At 34.9% G+C, this 20,403-nt stretch overlaps 1 pseudogene; it reads right to left on the bottom strand.

Moving 5' to 3' along the window:
- Positions 1-16,947: 16,947 nt before the first annotated feature.
- On the bottom strand, positions 16,948-18,085 carry LOC125925497 (non-histone chromosomal protein HMG-14-like; annotated as a pseudogene).
- Between the last annotated feature and the right edge of the window lie 2,318 nt (positions 18,086-20,403).

Genomic DNA, 20,403 nt, shown 5'->3' with positions numbered 1-20,403 from the left:
AAAGATACATTTATGTAGGCATGTGTGTATTTGTATATACACATATATAGATATATATTTAATATGCATTCTTTTCTTAGACATATAGATATATGCATATTGTATATATGCAAATTATACATACTTATATATATTATATATATAATTCTTCTTTTAGTTTATAAGTATAGTCTATTTTTCATGTTAATTGATGTGTGTTTATTCACTCTCCTAATTTGAACATTCTATTTGTGTTTTCTATGGTATTCTTTTTCTAATTTTTCACTGTTTATTTGAATGATTTTTTTCCTGTTTCTTTTTTCCATCTGTTGTTACAAGTGTGAAACACTATTAATGTTACTTAAGAGGATACTTTGCAAAAATTTCTGTGACTGTAGTTTAGAAAATCTGTAATTAATCATTTGTCTGGATGGTTAAAGAACTCTGGTGTGCTCCATCTCAGATTATCTCTTCCTAGAATCATGTCTATATTAACACCCTATTATTTTTTTCACTGTTTTCATTTCATGTCAGCTTTATAACTACAGGGTTATAGTGAAAATACTTTAATTATTCAACATTTATTTAGATTATCTACTCTCTCTTTGCTTACTTTTCCTTTCACATCTCAGAAATCTCTGTGATAATTTTTTTTCTTAAAATGTGAACTCTAGAATTTCCCATTAGACATTGTATTTTGAATGGGATATATTATTTCTTTGAAAAACTGCTTACTTGCTCTACCATTGAAAGTTACTTTTGTTGATTGTATAATTAGAGGTTGACAGTAATTTTCTATCAAAAATTTTGTGATATTTAGTAATTTTTTTGTCTTCCATTGTTGTTAAGAAATCCCTTAAATTTGGGATATTCATTTTAGTTAATTTAATTAGATATATCTATTTGGATAAATGGTTAGGCACTCCTAGCTGCCATGATTTTTTCTTTCTTTTATGTTCTCTATATTTTTGTCTCCTTTTGTAACTTGCTGGTTTTCTAGTACAAACTCAAGTGAGAGAAGTCCTGAAATTAAATATTTTCAGGATAGATGTTGATGTGTCATGCAAAGTGCAAAGGATGAGACAGATTTCCTTTGCCAGAGTTTGGGTGTGCTTTTTTTATGTAGGTTACACTGTATCTATATCTCTGTCTCTATCTTATGTATGTCTGTATGTCTATATCTATCTATCTATCTATCTATCTACCATTTGTATATTTAGGTTATAGACCTATGTGGCTTCAAGCTTTAGGGAGGGAGAGATGGAGATATCAGGAATTTACCCTTAAGGCAAAGGGTTTCAGTGTGTACCCAATATCCTTTATTTCATTTTTACACAAACATAAACCCAGATTTCTATTTGTGATGGCAAAGTACCTAAGTAAAAGAGTACATATCTCATCATTCTGTGATAGAGTTATTTAAAAAAATGTTCATTTGGTGCTATGATAAGATTTGGGGAATAGCCCTTTCACACTTGGCATACATTTTCTTTCTATTTGGAATACAATTGAAATGCCAGGATTTCAACTAGTCATATTTAGACCTTCTGGAAGGGTACTAAGTATTAAAATACTGACAAACACTAAAGATTGCTTTTGCCTAAGGCTCAGAAGACTACTTATACTGTTATATAATAATTGGTTGATGTCATTTTTTTTTTCCACCAGAACCTTCCAGATGTTGCTCCCTGTTTTTCTAGTTGGAATTTTTTCTAAAAAGATATGAATTGCAATTTTTATTTTTGTCACCTTCCAAGTAATATGTCTCTTTTTTTTGGGGGGGGGTTATAGTAATTTTATTATTTTATGTTTTGATATACTTTTCTTTGTATTTATTCTCCTTGGGTTTTGTTGAGCTTTGTGGAAATGTTAATTTATAATTTTATGAAATTGAAAAGTATGGATTCTTTAATTGTCCAACAATTTTCTCTTCTGCTGGGTACTCTTGTTATTCTATTGTAATTATACGTTTTAGACAACTTGATGTTTTTCCTCACATAACTGAAACTATTTATTTTCTTAGCTAATTTTTTCCCTCTATTGTCAGTTTTTTTGTCCTGTCTTAAATTTCACAAAATTTTTCTTCTTTAGTATCTGATTTCCCTTCAGCCTACCTGGTAAATATACAATTTCAGATATTATATTTTTCAGCTCTAGAAGCTCAAATTGATGTTTTTATAATATCTGTTCTCAATATTTTTATGTTTTCATTTTTATCGATTAATATATATTCATAATAGTCCTCTTAGAGTGCTTGTCTGTTGATTCCATAATATTTGCCATTCCACTGCCTATTTTATTAATTAAATTTCTCTTGATTTTGGGTCATATAGACTTCTTCACATGTCCAGTAATTGTGTCAATTGTAGGACCATGTGATTTACATTGTTGAATGTTATATATAATATATATTTTCTAAATATATGTGTGTGTGTATATGTATATATACGTATATATACACATGTATATGTATATAAATTTAAATCATATGTGTGGATTTATTTTTGGTTGTTTTGTGGGGGATTTTGTTGTTGTTGTTTATCACATACTTAATTAACTTACAAATAAGCTTGACTCTTCAAAGTTCTTTAGGGCTGATCTGCAGTTACCTTTGCTCTAAGGCTGCGCTAGTCCTATTTTAAGGGTGTAACTTTTCTGGGATTTCTACAAAATTGTCTCTTGTGTTTAAAAATATCTCTTTTCTCTAGGTGGTTTGCTCTAGCGTTATGTGAGCATTGAATATTCTTCCACCTATAGCTTTCCTGTGGTTTTACATTCCCTGGTAGATTTTCTTTGACTGGGTTTATGGAATCTTGCCCTTTTCTTAGTATTTATCCTAAGGCAAAAGGAGCCTTTATGCATGTTTTGAAAATCTGGTCTGAGTTTCTTCCTTTTCTTTGGTACTCTGTCATTAAAGTTTCAGCCTCCTCCACTTTCCTAAACTCTGATATACGTGTCCTTAAGTTGGCGAAATTACTGTGATGTTCTTGTGTTTGCCATCCCACGGAAGGTACTGTGTTCGGTAAAGAGTCTCCTCGTGCAGAATGCTCTGATGATATCAGAACTTACTTGATTCTCTTCTGTTAGAGATCACAGTCCAGTGACGCCCCTTATCCAGTGTCTGAAACAATTGCTCGTCCCATGTTTTAGGTGTCTATGGAGGTCGGATATGTCTGGTACCATTTACTCTTTATGGCTGAAACCATGCGATGGTTTTGCAAGTTATATGTTACGTTTTTGCTTTTTTTTTTTTTTTTAATTTTAACTCTCAGTTCTCAATTTATGGACATTCTCTAGTAATATGCTGAAAAATAGGGGCACGTGGGTGGCTCAGCCGGTTAAGCGTCTGACTTCGGCTCAGGTCATGATCTCACCATTTGTGAGTTGGAGCCCCACATCGGTCTCTGTGCTGACAGCTCGGAGCCTGGAGCCTGCTTTGGATTCTGTGTCTCCCTCTCTCTCTGTTCCCCCCCCCCCCCACCACACACACACACTGTCTGTCTGTCTCTCTCTCAGAAATAAATAAACATTAATTTTTTTAATATGCTGAAAAATAGACCAATCTTTGAGGTTTATTAGTATTTGACTGTTGTACAGCTGTGTGATAGGTCAGGAACAAGTATTGTTCTTTTAATGTTAGTTGTTTTTGCATTTATAAATATAAGTCCTGCTTATTCCTTTTGTTTGATGATTGTTTTTTGAATCATCTGGCATGACAGAAATTATATAGCACTATATATGACTTTGAAGATCATACATCCAGTCGTTGTGGCACAAACACTAAAGGAAGTATTCTCATTAAAGTTTAGAAGGTACTTCCAAACCATAATCCTAGACATAGGATCTAGACTGTGAAAACCTGCTCCATCATCTATTTGCATCTGCCTTACATAAGCAAGTAGCATTGTTCTTTTAGTTTTGTTACAAATTGCCTAATAATGCCAATTTCTCTAGAATTCATCTTACATCTGGTGTTAAAGATCAACATGTTGGAAAGAACCAAATGTTAAGAACCATCATTAAAAAGATCAAACCTCAGGGGCACCTGGGTGGCTCAGTCAGTTAAGCGTTGGACTTTGGCTCGGGTATTGATCTTGCGGTCTGTGAGTTAGAGTCCGTGTTGGGCTCTGTGCTGACAGCCCAGTACCTGGAGCCTGCTTAGGATTCTGTGTCTCCAGTTCTCTCTGCCCCTCCCCTGCTTGTGCTCTGTCACTCTCTCCCTCAAAAATAAATAGACATTAAAAGAAAAATAAATAAAAAGTCACCCCCCAAATCAGCAAAGATAAAAATTGCCCAGGGGCGCCTGGGTGGCTCCGTCACTTGAGCGTTGCACATGATCTCGCGGTCCGTGAGTTCGAGCCCCGCGTCGGGCTCTGTGCTGACAGCTCAGATCCTGGAGCCTGTTTCGGATTCTGTGTCTCCCTCTCTCTCTGTCCCTCCCCGGTCATGCTCTGTCTCTCTCTCTCTCTGTCAAAAATAAGTAAACATTTAAAAAATTAAAAAAAAATTGTCGGTAAAATAGAGAACAGAAGTGTAAAGGAACACAAAAGCCTGTAGCAGTCCATGGCTCCAGCATAGATTTCCTGCTCCAATGGTTTGGGTTACAGATTAACTTCTATTTTAGAATAAAGATATATAAAATTACAACTTTATGTTCCATATGTATTATTTATAAAACATTTTATGGGAAATGATTCACAAGCCTTTTTTTGTCCTTATGAATATATTCATTATATTTTACCAACTTTGTCCAAATTTCCAAACAATTTAATAGATTCTGTCCACCTTATTTTTGTAGGTATCATAATCTTACACAAGTAGTTTATTTTTCATTATGCAGTCTATGCTTATACCATGCTTCCAACTTTCTGTTTTAGAATCTTTTATTTTGGAACAGGTGAACACTTTTTGTTTTAGGACAAAATTATACTCTCTTTTGTTTCTTTACAAACAAAATCACACTGGTGACCCTTGCATACATCTGCTTCTGCCTTTTACGTTCCTTCAGAATGAGCACACATATTTACATAATGCAAATGAACTTACCCATCTTTTTACCTATTAATTTATGGTTATTTTATAATGTATTAAATACAAACAGGGATATTGTAATTATTTTTGTCTGGAATTGAAAATTATTTCTCAGTTAATTCAATGTAGTATTAGTTTGAGGACTTTAAGGATGTTGAGATAACAATTCAAATTAACATTGATTTTTACTTTATAACATTTTAAGAGATTTTTAAGATTAGACATTTGAAAAAATACATTGTGATAATTATATTTAGTTGGACATAGTTATATATATTTGTAGTATTAAACAATATACGTGAAAAGTGTTAATTTACTAGAGATCTAGAAAGTTTAAGCATGAGAAAAAACTTTAGGCATAGACAAAAAATATTATTGAGTTATAATTAGGGAGAAAGAGAGTTGTTTGCAAACAAATATTATTAGCTCACTGTAATTTTCTTAGAGATGGACCTTTTTTTTCCACTCAATTTGTAAGTATCTCTATTGATAGGTCAAGTATTTACAGACATTTTAAATCTTGCTTGTACATCCCAAGTATTCTAATCTCCTTCTTTCCAATAATTTTATTATTAGGTCATTAGCTTAAATCACAATTAAGACATTCTTTACAGGTTGATGTTTCAATGAAAAAGTTTACCCTAGAGTAATTAAAACAGTTAAAATATTAGTAATTACTTTCTGGGAGAATTTATGAAAAATCTTTCCTATGTTAACATTTTTCCATAATGGTAACTGAAATTTATAATTGTGCTTGAAATTATTCCATATAGAAAGATAAATACAAGAATGAGTACATTATCCAGCCAAGAGGAAGTGCAAGTTTATCAGCCAGTGAATCTGTAAGGAATTGACTGGTAGCCAAAAATGGAATATCACTTGAGAATGCCTTGGTACAAGAATCAGCATACTCCCAGAAAGTAGACTATATGGGAAGTAGCTCTCTTTCAAAGCAAAATTCTCTTATACAATAAAGAATAGAAACATTTTTGTAAGGTTTTAAAACGGTTCCTCAGATAGTTTATGCAAATGATACCAATCTCAGGGGAACTTCTTAAATTGGTATTCCTTCAGATGAATTCAGACTGATATATTGGCTCTTTGTCTGTTTTTTGACTTATGAATGTAGTCTGATAGATATATAGTGATGTAGCCAGTAATGTAGACAGATAGAATGGTTAGTAGAAAAGCAGTGTTCATACAGATATTCAGCTAGGAAAATAAGTATAATTATGATCATCCCACCAAAAAGCCATGGGGATCTTTATTCCTAAGATAAAGTAAATAAATTCAACACTAAAAGTCACAATGGCATATCCAAGGCTTTGACTCAGCATAGAGCATGTGATGAATAAATTGGTGTTGGCTAAGCTGAGATTTGCAAACATAAAACCTATTACTGAGTTTATGGTAGAGAGAATCATGGCCAAATCTTGTAGAACTTTCAATTATTTAGAAGCCCACCAGCCAATTGCCACAAAATTAAGTTTGTTTAGTGAAGCAGTAGAGAATATATACCAAGAGAACTGGGGAGTGTTTCATAAGAAAGGCATTTTGGGAAGATTACTTCAAGAATTTGATGAACTAGAGTCAGTCACTGAATGGTCTTGGCAGGGTGGATCAGTTTGCATCCTAAGGAACTGCTTGAACACTAAGTGGAATGCATGATGCTGAAGTGTTGATAGACCAGTTTTCCTGTAGTATTCTAGAAACATGGGACTCAATGTGCTACTTAAATGAGTTTGAATTTAAGCATTTGTCTTACATTTCAGGCTAACTTTTTTTGTAAGTCGTAGTATATTTTGCAAGTTTTGATTGTTTCTGTATCAATTATGTGTTTTATCCAACATTCTTATGCATTATGTAGTATAAGTTTCTTTCTTTTTCAGTATTTGTCATGTCAAATATTGCTGGAAATGGAAATGTCACATTATTTTGAAAAAGGCAAAAGAAAAAAAATAAATATATGAAAACTTTGCATTTATCCTTACTATCATGAAGTGCCCTAGTGACTGCTTTTAGGTGTATCCTCTTTCCTTACATCAAGGCATACTTGGATAAGTAGGATTCTTAATATCAACCAAAGGTAGATCATTTTTAAGTAAACATAACACTGAACATCCAGCATCCCTGATGCTAGAAAGGTTATTCCATATTGCATGGTGTCAGTGATTTTGCATATTTTTGAAAACTGTCTTGCTGTGCATTCAACCTAAAAACTGTTCTATTCTTGCCTAGGTTCAATCCAGAATAATATATATTTTCTACTTGAAAAGAGCATAGAGAGAGAAGTCATTATCAGATGTGGATAGGAAATGATTTTCTAGAACACATTTTCAAGAAAAGTAAAATTTACTGCATGAAACTATTCAATGTTTAATAGTTGTATAATAATTGGAAAATATACATAAATCTGAAATTTTATATTTTAGGCAAAGGTAATAACAATTTTCTATTCTTGGAATATCCATTCTATTAAAACTTGAGTCATTTGGACAACAGATTACATTTGCATTCAGAATTTTGGTGGTCATTAAAAGTATATTCTGTGACTGTCATCAATTATAGCAGATGATTATTTCTTCTTGAAGTGATCCAAATGACAGTTCTGATAGAGAGCTAAGAGGAAGGGACTTGATGGATTTATATCTGTGTGCGTGTGTTTGTGTGTGTGCGTGGGTGTGTGTGTGTATCGAGTATTTGCACATTAGATAAGACTGAGAAGGAAGTTCCCTTGGCTAATACCATCTGATCATTTGTGAGGTAGATGCTTGTCACAAGCCCCATTATTCTGTCTATAAATTACATGGAAATGCTAAGCAGATAGTTATGATATGCATTTATAATAATAAATAAAAAACAAAACCAAACTTAACTAATGTCCCAATTCAATTTACGATATGCTTGATATAATTGAAATCCATACATATCGGGGCGCCTGGGTGGCTCAGTCAGTTGAATGACTGACTTCGGCTCAGATCATGATCTCATGGTCTGGTCCATGAGTTCGAGCCCCACATCAGGCTCCGTGCTGACAGCTCAGAGCCCGGAGCCTGCTTCAGATTCTGTGTCTCCCTCTCTCTCTGCCCTTCCCCCTCTTGCACTCTGTCTCTCTCTCTCTCAAAAATAAATAAACATTATTAAAAAAAAAAGAAAGAAATCCATGCATATCAAAAATTCAGATATGTATTTGTAACTCTGCATTTCTCTAAGAAATATACTAGGGAATAAGCTATAATTTATTCATTAGAACATAAGAGAAACAATTGAAAGTAGAGTCATTTATTGTTTTTAGGATTATGCTTTTATGTTTATTTCTTGAAAATTTTTATTACCTCTAACACAAAATAAACACCAGACTTACAGATAGAAAATATTAGAATCAACAATAATGAACTTCCCAATAATTAATAAGGCACTTTAAAATTAACACATGATAAACTTAAACATGTGTGTGACAAATTCATGTATTATTAAACTTAGGTGCACCAAAGAAACACAAAAATTTGAATTGAAGTTGCACACACACCAAAAAAGAGAGAAAGCTCATAATGAGAACCTGTACTGGGACAGATAAGCTCAAATATGGAGGGGAAAACAGTCTGGATTCCTTTGAACACTTGTTTCTCTTCAGTTTCTAATTGACACTCTGAGGTACATTTCACCAAACTGACTAATGTGCTATAGAACAGAAAGTAAGAGTGCCAAATAAATTTTTCCTGATTATGTCAAAATTAAAAATAGCATTTTAAAAAACTGCCCTGTGTGTCTGCCAGTTGCAAAATGTCAGCTTCAATATGGCACATTGGATAAAAAAAGAGAAAATAATGGCACAAAGCAATGGCTTGACAAACGGGAAAAATAACCATTTGATATAAAAATGCTATTGCTCATTTTTAAAATACACGGCATCATCCATCCAGTATTGTTACCTACAATCTAATTTTCAGTGTCTCTATTAAATTTCTGAAGTTAACATGTGAAATGTATATTCTTAAAGGCAGGTATAATAATTATACTTAATACCTCCATGGTTGTTTAAAACATCATTCCAGCTGTTTGTAATAAGGTTTGGTGATCATTTAGTTTGCATTCGTTAAATGATGTAGAGGCTGACAAGAGAGACTGATTTTAGCTTTGTGATTTTTATATATCCAAATTAGAGAAGTTAAATCAGTAACTGAGATGGTTTATCATACCACAGTGATTTCACAGACGTATTTTGTAGAAAATATATGCTATTATTAATGCACATTGTGTTTTTATTATATATGGCCAAGTTATAAATGACATTTAATACGTTTGATTAAATGTAACGTTTAAGACGTTAATAAGTTTTTGGGTGCCAAACTTATCTACTGAATATTGATTTTACATATTTTCCAAAGTGTAAGTTTTGGGAGGTGTTTCAGAGATGTAAATTAGTTACTTAGAACAGCTTCTGAAAGAGAGAGAGAGAAAGAACATTACATTATGATTCCCAATTCTTTTCAATAATTTATATTTACACAGCAGAGCATGTAAACTTGTTTCAATGAATGATTAATATAAATGAAGAGGGAGGTTAAAAGAAGAAGGGATGTTAAAAAGCACAGTATCAGATTGGTGCATATTTTATAAATATTCTAATATACATTCTAACTTTTGGAAATAAAAAAATATATTTACTCTCAAGTAGTGCCTCAAGGTTTACAGAAATGTTCACTGGAAAAGCAAGAGCCTCTCTATGTTAGCTAATTATGTACTTTTTGATTTTTCTTCAACTTTGCTACAAGGCATCCTCTTTGAAATTACCTCTATAAAAATCTTCCTCTCTGTCTTATGTGACTCCAATACATAGACTGTCTATCTCATCACCAGATCATTTATTTATTTTCTCATTCAACAAACATGTATTTGGTGTTTCAAAAAGGCTTGACCTCATGCCAAGAAGTACAAAGGTGAATAAGGTAGATGCAGATATCAGTATCAAAAATTCACATCTTCACCTGCTTGGTACAAAGTCCACTAAGCTAAAGACCACTAGAATTACTTCTGTTTCCGAGAAAGAACATGACATTCATTTCACATTTATTATGTGATCGATAGTAAGTGAGGAGATTTACAAATAAATTATCTCATTTAATCTCCAAAACATCCTGTTGGCTAGTTGTTGTTAGCCACAGTCTCAGCTGAGGAAACCAAAACCGAGAGACATAAAACAGTGTTCCCAATGCCCTCAGGTTGGCAAGTAGTGGACTCAATACAAATTCTGTTTCAAACCCATGTCAAACACAACTTCAGGGGCGCCTGGGTGGCTCAGTCGGTTAAGCCGCCGGCTTTGGCTCAGGTCATGATCTCGCGGTCCGTGAGTTCGAGCCCCGCGTCAGGCTCTGTGCTGACAGCTCAGAGCCTGGAGCCTGTTTCAGATTCTGTGTCTCCCTCTCTCTGACCCTCCCCCGTTCATGCTCTGTCTCTCTCTGTCTCAAAAATAAATAAACATTAAAAAAAAATTAAAAAAAAAAAAACAAAAAACACAACTTCATTAGATCCAGAATCAATATAAGATGGTGGTCTGTTATTCTTTATTTGGCAGATAATTTCAGCCAAATTATAACTTCTCTGAGATTTCCTTTTTAAAAATGATTCTCCCCTCACCTCCTAGCTATCGTGAGAAAAAATATAAATAAGTTATCTAAACTTTAGAGACCAAACAAATTAAACGTTCCATTTACCTGGAATAATATCAGCTTATTATTCTATGGCTATAAACGTATTCATCTCTTCTCAGTCATAAAGTTCCTGGAGGGGAGGCCAAACCTCAGCAAGCTCATGGGGAGAAGCATATGAATTAAAGCAGACCCCCCAAGGTTTCTCCAGATTTGAAGATTTATGAGAAGGATTACTCAGACTCAACTGAGTTTGCTTACACTTTATTTTATTACTGAGCCAACAAGCAAGCAGTGCAAAGGAGAAGATCAAAGATAGCTGTGGTTGGAGTAAGTGAAACCTTACAGTGCTCTCCTTTACATCATTAAAATTTGTGATAGCAGCAGATACATAAAGTGAAGAATATGCCAGTTCAGAGGAGCCCAGGAGCCCAGTGACTTTTATCTTGCTTTAAATTGAAGTGGGTTGTTTTAACCCTCCATGTTTACTGTATTGCCATAAATAGAATTTCACTTTATATGTACTCACCTGCTCTTGGTTTACTTTATGCTTCACCATTGAGCTTGCTCAAGACTTCAATGCAGCTAGCAGGATGCAGGCTGTCCCAGTTCAGATAAGTGATATAGCTGCTGGAATGTAGCAGAGAGGAGCCAAGTAGATAAGGAGCGTGAGTGACTCCAGAGTGAAAGAGTAAGGAGGTTGCAGTGGGTTGCCTCAAGAACTGGCAGGTGCCTGAGCAGAGAGGCAGATGCTTGGGGTATAGGGGCAGTAAGGAAGAGAGGCACACAGCAGACACTCTTCTATCTACAGGTAAGCCAAAGACAAATCGGAGTGTCCTGAACTCAATGAATGACCTTCCAAGGCACCCGGCAGAGCTAAGCCAGGGCACATGAACTCAGTGATGGGAAAGATTCCCAGAAGCCAGGCGGCTAAAATGGTTCAATCAAGAATTTTCCAAGTTAATACAAAGATTAAGACCCGGAGTTGGAAAATGAGGTTAAAGCAGGACAGGGAAGAACAATGCCATGTGTGCACAATTGTCAAAATAAAATCCAGCCAAAAAACAGGGTGTTTTGTTGTTATGTATTCTTTTATTTCTCATTAACGCACATGGGTATTATGAGTGGGAAAGCATTAACTAACTTGTTAATGATTAATATATTAGTCTTTATAATCTAATACTCTTCATCTCAATGTGCCTTTTCATTTTTCATAGGTAGGCAGGCCCTAAGAAAGGCATTAATCATTTGTATTAAATGAGAAAGTTTTTAGTCCAAAAGATGGAAATACATGCTCATAAAGTTGCTATATATATTTTTTTATAAAGTGGGAGTGGGAAGTCAGAGTTATTTCAGAAGGAACAGTGGTTGTATCTGTTGAAGGTATATTTTGTGTTCATATTTGCCTTATCATACTTTTGTATGTAATGAGGCTGCCATTAAATAAAGGTTCAATGCTACCTCCTCAGACAATTGTCTGCAGTTTGATGCAAACCCCACTCAGAGAAGTGAAGATATGTCATGGTCATATATCATGCCCCCGACTTGCTAGAATTCCACCGAAAGGAAATTAGAATGAATAGTTTATATATTACAGTTGTATATAATATATTTGGAGAGCTAGAAAGATATATTAATGGGGTAGATAATGCTTACATAAGTGATTACTTTTGCTAGGCACCTTTTGAGCATTTAGCACACATAATTATAGACATGCACACATATATTCATACACATATATTTTTCAACATTTAATGTACATACAACTTTGTGGCATACATGCTTTTATTTTATTTTTTTAAGTGTCTTTTATTTATTTTGAGAGAGAAATAGAGAGCAAGCAGAGGAGGGACAGAGAGAAAGGGAGACAGAATCCCAAGCAGCTCCGCACTGTCTGCACAGAGCCCGATGCAGGGCTCGAACCCACAAACCGTGAGATCATGACCTGAGCTGAGATCAAGAGTCAGACACTTAACTGACTGAGCCACCCAGGTGTCCCTGTTATCTTTATTTTAAATATGAGAAACTGAGGTGCAGGGAAATTATGTTCCCTGCCCAGAGGCAAACAGCTAATTAGTGGTAGAATTGTTATTTAATCATTGTCTGTGTGGCTCCATAAACTTGTTCTAAACCAACACCTTATGCTGCTTTTTCTTAGATATGGATAGATCTACAGATGCAGATAAAACTGAAAGTATAAAACATAAATGTCCATACGAGACAGAAATATTCCAGTACCACCCCCCCCCTTACTACATTATGTAGGACAGTCAAGAAAAGATGGCTCAGAGGGAGACACAAAAGGAAACTCAAAAAGAATATGTAAAAAAGGTGTGAGGGCTGAAGTGGGGGGGAAATAGATATTTCAAAAAATAAATGGTTGAATTTATATGTGTGTGTATTCACATGCACACATATAACAGATTTTAATAAAATTTATGGTTTTAGGGAATTTACCAAAAAATATTAATTTCTTTCTGTTATACATTCCATTGAATAGATAATATCAAAGCTATGTATGTGTTTAATATCTTGGTCCTACATCAAAACTTTTATAAGATATAAAAAGTGATATCTAATTTTTAATTACATTCAAGACAGAAGAACGTATGCTCTTAATAAAGGTATGTGTATTCAAACTGTGAAATCACTCGGAGTTTTGTACTATTCCCAGACGTTTATGGAACAGCAGTTGCTTACATTTTATGATTTTGTTTTTATTCGTTCAGGAGAATTTTCCCACCATTTTATAGAAGATCATTTAAAATGTATGATACTAACTTAAGGCTTTCCCATTTCTTCAGAGATTGGAAAATACATGTTCTTTTATACATATTTTACTGCATAATTACTATTTTTATATACACCAGGAGAATGAGCAAAACAAGTTTATTTTATTTACCACTGTATATCCACTAGCACTGATCCTGGCAATAAATATTGAATTAAGTAAGTTAATCAAGTATAGTTGAAGGGCGAAAAAGTACAGGAATAAACAGTGTACCTAGATTTTCATTGTGAAGGGAGTAGATGCCCTAATTATGAGAGCTATTAGTATCCATTTAGGCTGGTTCTTACCCATACTTACTAACAATCATTTAGCATGACACAAAAAAGAAAGCAATTACACATTTGCTTACCAATTTATTTATACTCTAAATAGAAAAATAGAACATGAAATTTCAAAGTATTCGATAAATTAAGACTTCTATGTGGCATATCTTGTGAAGAATACAAAAAAGCCAGCTATACTAATGGAATATACATTTTAAATTATGATCTAACTATAAGAGGAAATATTTTATAAAAGAACTAAAGTGAAAACTGAAGGAAGTTAAAGCAACATACTTTTGCATTTTTAATTTAAATGTAATGAAATATAAATATAATGATATTACTGGATATTTTAATTATTCCCATTAGAGGTTCTAATTTTCCAGTAGGTTTAAGATAATGATGATAAAGGAACAAAAGAAAACTTTAGAGTGGAAAATAAAGGCACATATATTCTACAGCTAAAAATAACAGGTAAAATTCAAGTGGATTGTTAAAACATGTCAAAGTCCTCTTTTATGTTTTATTATTAATAACTCAACCCACTTGAATGAATACCTCTATATACATGATATATGAGCAGTTTCATCACATACTTTCTCCCGATGAGACCTAAAAGTTACAAAGATAGCTTTTGCTTTAGAACTTCTAGAACTTTGCTTTTCGTGGGTTTTAGCTCTGCTTAACAAGCTTATTCCATCTCCACAGACTCCCAGCCATTGCCCCATTAGCCTCACATCTGGCAGGCTTTTCCCCTTTGTGCTGCCTTGGTTTCTTTGATTGCTTCATTTGGGCATAAAATCAGGCCAGTGCTACTGTCATTGCTCAGGAAACTCCTGTCTCATCCCACTACCGGGGCTGATGGGCTGATATCAGTGCAAAGGAGAGGCCACTGCCCTACTGGAACAGAAAGAGAGGTGAAAAATGTGTCTTTGCTCTTCCTTCATGTTTTAATGTAGAAAGTACTCCTCCCTCCCACCAAATCTATAATATATATAATGTGTTATATAAGATAGATCAAAGGGAAGTCTTCTTTGGAGGAGGTTTTCACATAATTAATCTCAAAAGCATTTCAAAAAAACCCAAATTATTTCATCTTCACAGCTATGTCAAGCTTCCTCCATCCATATTCCTATGACATGAATATCTATACCATCCATTTAGGGAGCCAAGTTAGAAAATATCTTCCAAGTATCTTCCTTGGCTGCTTTCCAATAAAATTATTCCCTTTGTTAAAATGATATACTATTTATTATAATTAAAATTAAAATTAAATCTTAAGGGACTCTTAGGTGACTTAGTGGGTTGAGCTTCTGACTCTTGATGGGTTCAGGTAGTAATCTTGTGGTCAGGGATCAAGCCCCACATTGGGCTCTGTGCTGAGTGTGGAGCCTGCTTGTGATTCTCTCCCTCCCTCTCTCTGCCCCTTCTCTGCTCACACACTCTCTCTCAAAATAAATAAACATTAAAAAATAATTCTTGGGGCACCTGGGTGGCTCAGTCGGTTGAGCCTCCGACTTCAGCTCAGGTCATGATCTCGTGGTTTGTGAGTTCGAGCCCCACATCAGGCTCTGTGCTGACAGCTCAGAGCCTGGAGCTTGCTTCAGATTCTGTGTCTCTCCATCTCTTGGCCCCTCCCCTGCTCGTGTCTGTGTCTCTCTGTCTCTCAATAATGAATAAACGTTAAAAAAATTAAAAAAAAATAATTCTTACATTTTCTGCACTAGTCTGTATATTTTTTATGAAAAGCCAGTGTAATTCCTCTAGAGACTAGTTCTCAAACTTCAGTGTTTTGGGCCCTGTATAATTACTGTCTCTGCTCTTACTGTTTTCACTGTAAAACGACTTTCTTTTTATTAATTTAAAACAGTTGCACAGGAATGAATGGGAAATAAGCCATTTGTAATAAGTGAAATTTAACCATAGCATAATGTCCTTACTCTTAGCTGCAGAATGCTCTGATTCTCCTTTTGAGGGGTAGTAAATGTCAGTGTTATGTTAAGTACTTTTTCCTTACTGATATAACCAGAAATACTGAAAAAAATCTAAAAAGTGACCAAGTTTCGGTTTATGAAGTTAAATGTTTTGCAGTTTCTCTGCATTTGCAACAATTTAAATTCTTGCTCCTCTTCAGAGAATGTTATCCCACACTCTGTGCTTCATACAGACAAGACACCTGTTTTGTATTAAGGATTATATCCATAAAGCATTGAATTAGACTGCTAGTTTTATTGACTTAATTACAGTTTTGAAATGTCCTAGAGTAGAGCTTACATATACACACAGTCTGAAGGTAGGCATTAAGAGTCTAATGTGTTACCTCTTATTTATGAAGGGATCCATATATTCTGTATCTTTCTGTTTTCATGTGCATGGCTTTAATTTTTAAGGCCATATCATGATCCATAACAGTTTCTGGAATTCAGTCACATCATCTGTCATGGACAGCAGAAATGAGAAAGGAAAGACAGCCCCCCACCCCCAAGGCAACTTCCTTTCAGCATCTTTGGACTTCCAGACAAGGTGTTTGTTTATGTCTCATTGACTAGAAAGTATAGTCATATGGCCACTCCTACTTGAAAGGGTGAATGGGAAGTATCCTTTGGGCTAAGTGCAACCTCCAAATAATATCATTGTTAAGATACCAAGAAACAGAGGTCAATGGCTGCAACTAATGTTATCTAACCCCGTAATAACTCCTGGCAGGGCCTAACCATATTTTAAAAAATAAGTCCACTAATGTATAACAAAATAACACATTATGTCTAAAATGGAAATTTATCCTGTGAATCCAAGGTTGGTTTAAAATTAGAAAATCAATTTAATTTATCACATGTAAGCATTAACACATATATATGTTAATGTTATGTTAATAAATAAAGTTGATATGTTAAACTTTCCCAATCTTGTAAAGAACATGTAAAAGGTGCCATGCAAGCATCAGACTTAGTGGTGAATATTCGAAAGCATGCATCCCCTTGAGATGCGGAATAAGACAATTATGTCCACTATCATCAATTCAGTTCCAAGGTGTTTTGGACAATCGATTCAATACAGTTAAACAAGTAAATGTTATAAAGTTTGAAAAGAAATAAAGGAGAAAGTATCCATAGATACATTATTACAGTTAATAAGAACTTGAGCAAGATTAGTGGTACAAAATCAACATATACACTTCAGTATTATGCCAGCAAAGTTTTAGAAAGTGGAAATTTGTTTTTAAAATACATTTTATTTTTATTTTTTTATTTTTTTTCATAATTGAGTTTTTATTTGTTGTTCTGAGGATCAGTACAGACAATTCAGTTTGTACATAATTCTTAACGTACGCACCGAAAACCTAAAAAAAACATGTAGTTGTGGTTCTTTTCTCAAAGTTATTCCAGTGACCTTCCAGCTTAAAATTTGGAGGCAAATTTCCCTTAACGGTATATCAAGTACCGGTATCTTCAAATGTTGATATGCTGTTACACTGTTAAGTCCCATTAATTCACAATTTAATGTCATATACACTACATACTCAAATTTTCAATCTTGCACAGCACATTAACAAAGTTACTAGGAAACTGGACTACCACGACCAAGATGTTACAGAATGCACAAAATTCTGACAGGGAGAGAGCCAAGATCAAGGAGTGGTTTTCTTTAGCAAACAATTCTACCAAAAACAACATGGGAATAGAAGTAATTTAAAATGTTCAAGACATATTAAATGCACAACTGACTCCAAATTGCCATTTAGTATGCTTGGTATTATAGGATATAAAAACTACCCCATCTATGGAAAGTTAAGCTGACACCCAAGCCGATCAAAGCCTCCCATATTCAATATCCCACTATTTTCTGGTTGTACCAAAAAATAAACAACCAGCAAATGATTTCACCTCTTAAAAAAAAGCATTTACCCTTAAAAAATGGGATGAGGTGGGATTCCCTCCTTCTTAAAAATGTTTCTAGAGCTACTAAAAAATTTGCATTTACAAAATAGTTGATAAAAATATTCCTCTGGATTGTACAAGAAGGGAGACAGGGACCACTGGTAAGACATGGGATATGATACTAATCAGACTTGGCATCTTTCTCTCCTGCTTCATCAGAGGCTGGACTCTCCTCGTTTTGTTTCTCCGTTTTCTGCAGGTAAGTCTTCTTTTGTTTCTTTGTTAGCCACTTCAGCCTGTTTTCCCTTTGCTCCCCTTTTCCCCTTTGTTTGCACTTTTTTGTCTGAAGATTTCTCCTTTCCCGCCGCCTTTTGTGGCTTCGCTTCCACTTTTGCAGAAGCAGGTTGAGCTGACAACCTCCCCGACCTCCTCTTGGGCTCCTCCTTCGCCGCCCCCTCCCTCCGCAGAGCTGACCTTCCTCTTGGGCATCGTGGCGGCGGGGCGGTCGCGTGCCGGGTGCCTGCGGGCCGCACGCCGAGAGCCTTCACGAAGCTGGGCTGCCTCTACATTTTATTTTTAATTTTTAAATTTTAATTATTATTTCTTTTGAGAAAGACAGAGACAGCGTGTGAGCAGGGTAGGGGCAGAGAGGGAAGGAAAGACATCCAGTCTCAAGCAAGCCCTACCTTTTTAATTACTCTCAGCAAGAGTTCTAAAGCTATGGCAAAGATTGGGCTATTTCATTGGTGTTCATATCAAGAGTCTTTTGATGAAAATGAAAATGGTTAGATAAAGCATTGAAAATAATACAAAAAAGGATCTGTCTCTGAGAAAATTGAGAATATGGAGTGAATGCTTCAGTTAATGGATGAAAGAAAAGCCTATGACTCAGAAAGAAGGAGCCAAATGGAGAAGATTGGATTCTTGTTATTGATGGAGAGCTGAAGTGAGTAATCATGGAATCTTGCTTAATGGTTCCTTGAATTGTAATGAATTTAGGTTTGCTCTCCACAAAGCCCTGGGTAATTTGTTCTCTTATTTGACTAATGCATGCTTTCTTACTTTACCTGCCCATACCATACCTCACTCTTGAAGTAGCTGTGGAAGAGTATATGTTTAGCAATAGCACATATTTAAAAGAGTCTATGCCTTTAGTATGGTTGTTTGGGAAATAGAATTTATCCAAAAACAGAGAATTTGAACTTGATTATGGCATTACTATAAGGTGAAAAATACGATTTCTGTACTCAACATGGGGTGGAAGTTGAATTACTTACCACGGGCATTAGTGGAACAACTTAAAACTCCTATATATTCTCTTATTACGCAGGAGTGTGGTCACGGAGATAAAAAATGACAACTACAACTGTGCACCCTAGAAAGCAGGGCAAAATAATTCAAGATTGACCTCAGAGTGCTCTTCCTAGGAGTTCTTACCAGCTAAAAATGCAGCATGGTGGGTGTTAGCCCTCATCAGTTGGCAATCATATTTATAACCTAGAGACTCACATGCAAAAAGGAAACAAAAAGTAGCCTATCAGTAGAGTAACGCATAAGGTTCATAAGATTCACTAGTCTTATCACATACTCCACTGTGCAAGTGTGTGGTAAAGCGCCAGCCAGGGTCATCATATTAAGTGGCTACCATGCTGCCTGGCAGTATTTCTGAAATTTTGATCTTTACCAAAAGATGGCACTGCCAGTGTTCTGTTTGTACCACTGGTTTTACATAGGTTACGTCGGTAGTGATCATCTTCTCTAGACTGAAGACTGCTAAATGATAATATCTAGACTGGGTTGGGAATAAAACTAGAAGAGACATGGAAAACTGGAGTTTGTGAATTCTGAGGCTAATCAGAGAAAGATAAATTTGGCCATAGGATACACCTCTGGATGAATTATTTTGAAATAGCATTGGATTACTCTCTAGATAGAGATTTAATTATTGGGTTGTTGTATTTGTGGTTGCTAGGTAATATTAGTAGGGAATATTGGAAAATACATGTTTTGGATGAAAAATGTGTGCGTATTTACAACTAACAAGGTGTATAGTGTATAATATTAAGAAAAACTGCCTCAGCTGTGGTTTATTGAAGAGATAATTTGTAATACATTGTCTAAGGTATTGTTTGAATATGACTTAAGTAGTTGTTTGTTCATTTTGGGTTTTGTATATGTGTGTGTGTGTGTGTGTGTGTGTGTGTGTGTGTGTGTTTATCTTGTGACTCTCTTTCCAAAGGCCAGGGATGATTGGACTATACATAGCTTCCTTATGCAAAGTAAGAGCTCACTTATTGGCCAGCATGTTAGGACGTGACATAGTGTGAAAACACACAAAAAAAATTTTGAAAAACAAGGGTTCAAAATATCTGTAAACAAGGATAGAGTTAACGATCCTTGTGAATCAGTCTTCTTGTATTTGGAACTTCAACTTACAGTATAATGAAACTCTTAACCTTGTAACAAGAATAGGAATGAAAAAGCAGGAAAAAGCAGATTTATGGAGAGTTTTTTAGCTAAGTTAAAAATGAAGTGCTTGAGGGGTGCCTGGGTGGCTCAGTTGGTTAAGCATAGGACTCTTGATTTTGGTTCAGCTCATGATCCCAAGATTGTGGGATCAAACCCTGCGTTGGGCTCCGTGCTAAGTGTGAAACCTGCTTGAGATTCTCTCCTCTCTCTCTCTACCCCTCTCCAGCTCTCTCTCTCAATAAACAAACAAACAAACAAACAAACATTAAAAAAATAAAGTACTTGACAGCCATTCTCAACACTGGCTGTGTTATTAGAATCCCCTAGAAAGATTTTAAAAAGTA

This window comes from Panthera uncia, chromosome F1 (genome assembly GCF_023721935.1).
Source record: "Panthera uncia isolate 11264 chromosome F1, Puncia_PCG_1.0, whole genome shotgun sequence".
NCBI lineage: Eukaryota > Metazoa > Chordata > Mammalia > Carnivora > Felidae > Panthera > Panthera uncia.
Note: the sequence above shows the minus strand (reverse complement) of the source record. Positions and strands in the feature narration are given on the sequence as shown.